Source organism: Furipterus horrens, unplaced genomic scaffold (assembly GCF_987537825.1).
Source record: "Furipterus horrens unplaced genomic scaffold, mFurHor1.1.pri manual_scaffold_9, whole genome shotgun sequence".
NCBI lineage: Eukaryota > Metazoa > Chordata > Mammalia > Chiroptera > Furipteridae > Furipterus > Furipterus horrens.
The window spans coordinates 8050-12324 of record NW_028327179.1 but is presented as its reverse complement, the minus strand read 5'-3'; the positions used below and the strand labels follow the sequence as shown (position 1 = coordinate 12324).

At 59.7% G+C, this 4275-nt stretch overlaps 1 pseudogene; it reads left to right on the top strand.

Moving 5' to 3' along the window:
* The first annotated feature begins 2342 nt into the window (after positions 1–2342).
* On the top strand, positions 2343–3945 carry LOC150001133 (18S ribosomal RNA; annotated as a pseudogene).
* Positions 3946–4275: the final 330 nt, after the last annotated feature.

Here is a 4275-nt window from a genome sequence, read left to right as displayed (position 1 = left end):
CCTGCGTGGAGAACTTTGGCCATTCTCGAGCGAATACATGCCGACGGGCGCTGGCCCCTCCAATGGGCGGGGAGAGGCGTCCTCCGTCTGCCTGGCTTCCCGCCTCGGCGATGTCGCTCTCGCTCGCTCACCTCCGCCTCCACCTGGTTGATCCTGCCAGTAGTATATGCTTGTCTCAGAGATTAAGCCATGCGTGTGTCAGTACGCACGGCCGGTACAGTGAAACTGCGAATGGCTCATTAAATCAGTGATGGTTCCTGTGGTCGCTCGCTCGTCTCCTACGTGGAGAACTGTGGCCATTCTCGGGCTAATACATGCCGACGGGTGTTGACCCCCCAGGGGGCGGCTGTGGCGTCTGCCGTCCGCCTGGCTTCCCGCCTCGGTGCTGTCGCTCTCGCTCGCTCACCTCCGCCACTATCTGGTTGATCCTGCCAGTAGCATATGCTTGTCCCACAGATTAAGCCATGCGTGTGTCAGTACGCACGGCCGATACAGTGAAACTGCGAATGGCTCATTAAATCAGTGATGGTTCCTGTGGTCGCTCGCTCGTCTCCTACGTGGAGAACTGTGGCCATTCTCGGGCTAATACATGCCGACGGACGTTGACCCCCCAGGGGGCGGCTGAGGCGTCCGCCGTCCGCCTGGCTTCCCGCCTCAGCGCTGTCGCTCTCGCTCGCTCACCTCCGCCACTATCTGGTTGATCCTGCCAGTAGCATATGCTTGTCTCAGAGATTAAGCCATGCGTGTGTCAGTACGCACGGCCGGTACAGTGAAACTGCGAATGGCTCATTAAATCAGTGATGGTTCCTGTGGTCGCTCGCTCGTCTCCTACGTGGAGAACTGTGGCCATTCTCGGGCTAATATATGCCGACGGGCGCTGACCCCCCAGGGGACGGCTGAGGAGTCCGCCGTCTGCCTGGCTTCCCGCCTCGGCGCTGTCGCTCTCGCTCGCTCATGTCCGCCGCTACCTGGTTGATCCTGCCAGTAGCGTGTGCTTGTCCCAGAGATTAAGCCATGCGTGTGTCAGTACACACGGCCGGTACAGTGAAACTGCGAATGGCTCATTAAATCAGTCATGGTTCCTGTGGTCGCTCGCTCGTCTCCTACGTGGAGAACTGTGGCCATTCTCGGGCTAATACATGCCGACGGGTGTTGACCCCCCAGGGGGCGGCTGTGGCGTCCGCCGTCCGCCTGGCTTCCCGCCTCGGTGCTGTTGCTCTCGCTCGCTCACCTCCGCCACTATCTGGTTGATCCTGCCAGTAGCATATGCTTGTCCCACAGATTAAGCCATGCGTGTGTCAGTACGCACGGCCGATACAGTGAAACTGCGAATGGCTCATTAAATCAGTCATGGCTCCTCTGGTCGCTCGCTCGTCTCCTGCGTGGAGAACTTTGGCCATTCTCGAGCGAATACATGCCGACGGGCGCTGGCCCCTGCAATGGGCGGGGAGAGGCGTCCTCCGTCTGCCTGGCTTCCCGCCTCGGCGATGTCGCTCTCGCTCGCTCACCTCCGCCTCCACCTGGTTGATCCTGCCAGTAGCCTATGCTTGTCTCAGAGATTAAGCCATGCGTGTGTCAGTACGCACGGCCGGTACAGTGAAACTGCGAATGGCTCATTAAATCAGTGATGGTTCCTGTGGTCGCTCGCTCGTCTCCTACGTGGAGAACTGTGGCCATTCTCGGGCTAATATATGCCGACGGGCGCTGACCCCCCAGGGGACGGCTGAGGCGTCCGCCGTCTGCCTGGCTTCCCGCCTCGGCGCTGTCGCTCTCGCTCGCTCATGTCCGCCGCTACCTGGTTGATCCTGCCAGTAGCGTGTGCTTGTCCCAGAGATTAAGCCATGCGTGTGTCAGTACGCACGGCCGGTACAGTGAAACTGCGAATGGCTCATTAAATCAGTGATGGTTCCTGTGGTCGCTCGCTCGTCTCCTACGTGGAGAACTGTGGCCATTCTCGGGCTAATACATGCCGACGGGCGTTGACCCCCCAGGGGACGGCTGAGGCGTCCGTCGTCCGCCTGGCTTCCCGCCTCGGCGCTGTCGCTCTCGCTCGCTCACCTCCGCCACTATCTGGTTGATCCTGCCAGTAGCATATGCTTGTCTCAGAGATTAAGCCATGCGTGTGTCAGTACGCACGGCCGGTACAGTGAAACTGCGAATGGCTCATTAAATCAGTGATGGTTCCTGTGGTCGCTCGCTCGTCTCCTACGTGGAGAGCTGTGGCCATTCTCGGGCTAATATATGCCGACGGGCGCTGACCCCCCAGGGGACGGCTGAGGCGTCCGCCGTCTGCCTGGCTTCCCGCCTCGGCGCTGTCGCTCTCGCTCGCTCATGTCCGCCGCTACCTGGTTGATCCTGCCAGTAGCGTGTGCTTGTCCCAGAGATTAAGCCATGCGTGTGTCAGTACGCACGGCCGGTACAGTGAAACTGCGAATGGCTCATTAAATCAGTGATGGTTCCTCTGGTCGCTCGCTCATCTCCTACGTGGAGAACTGTGGCCATTCTCGAGCTAATACATGCCGACGGGCGCTGATCCCCCTCGCAGGGGGGATGTGTGTATTTATCAGACCAATACCAACCCGGTCCGCCTCCCCTTGGCCAGCACCCCCTCCCCGTGGGGGTGGGGTCCCGGGGAGCTAGGGCGCCGGCAGCTGTGGTGACTCTAGATAACGTCGGGCCGATCGCACGCCCCCCGTGGCGCGGACGACGCATTCAAACGTCTGCCCTATCAACTTTTGGTGGTAGTCGCCGTGTCTACCATGGTGAGCACGGGTGACGCGGAATTACGGTTCGATTACGCAGAGGGAGCCTGAGAAACGGCTACCACATCGCTCCCTCGATGCTCTTAGCTGAGTGGCTCTTGGGGCCCGAAGCGTTTACTTTGAAAAAGTTAGAGTGTTCAAAGCAGGCCCGAGCCGCCTGGATACAGCAGCTAGGAATAATGGAATAGGACCGCGGTTCTATTTTGTTGGTTTTCGGAACTGAGGCCATGATTAAGAGGGACGGCCGGGGGCATTCGTATTGCGCCGCTAGAGGTGAAATTCTTGGACCGGCGCAAGACGGACCAGAGCGAAAGCATTTGCCAAGAATGTTTTCATTAATCCAGAACGAAAGTCGGAGGTTCGAAGACGGTCAGATACCGTCGTATTTACGACCAGAAACGATGCCAACCGCCGATGCGGCGGCGTGATTCCCATGACCCGCCGGGGAGTTTCCGGGAAACCAAAGTCTTTGGGTTCCGGGGGGAGTATGGTTGCAAAGCTGAAACTTAAAGGAGTTGACGGAAGGGCATCACCAGGAGTGGAGCCTGCGGCTTAATTTGAGTCAACAGGGGAAACCTCACCCGGCCCGGACACAGACAGGATCGAGAGATCGATAGCTGTTTCTCGATTCCGTGGGTGGTGGTGCATGCCCGTTCTAAGTTCGTGGAGCAATCTGTCCGGTTAATTCCGATAACGAACGAGACTCTGGCGTGCTAATAAGTCATGCGACCCCGAGCGGTCGGCGTCCCCCAACTTCTTGGAGGGACAAGTGGCATTCAGCCACCGGAGATTGAGCAATAACAGGTCTGTGACGCCCTTAGATGTGTGGGGCTGCACGCTCGCTACACTGACTGGCTCAGCATGTGCCTACCCTCCGCCAGCAGGTGCGGGTAACCCGTTGAAGCCCATTCGTGATGGGGATCGGGGATTGCAATTATTCCCCACGGAGGAGGAGTTGTCAGTAAGTGCGTGTCATAAGCTTGAGTTGATTAAGTCCCTGGCCTTTGTGCACAGCGCCCGTCGCTACTACCGATCAGATGGTTTAGTGAGGCTCTCGGACCGGCCCCGCTGAGGTTGACCCACGGCCTCGGCGGAGCGGTGAGAAGAGTGCCGAACTTGACTGTCTAGAGGAAGTAAAAGTCGTTACAAGGTTTCCGTAGGTGGAGCTGCGGAAGGATCATGGACGTGGAAAGCGAGACAGAGAGCGGAGGAGTCAGTTCCTCCCTCTCGTGGGCTTTGTTCCCCGCGTGGACGTGGGTTTTTGGCCATGTGCGTGTGCGGGCCGGCCGCCGTTGGCGGCCCGCGAGAGTCTCGGAGAGAGAGCGAGCAGAAGGGGAGTGTAGGCGCAGGGGAGGAGAACGGGGTGCTCATGGAGGGCCGTGCGTGCCTCAGGGCGTCCCGGCCGGTTGCACCCCCGTTGCCCGCCCGCCTGTGTGTCCGCCCGTCCCGCCGCGTCTCGTCCAACCTCGACCCGCCGCTCCCGGCGCTACAGTGGGCGTGCGGCTCCCGTTCC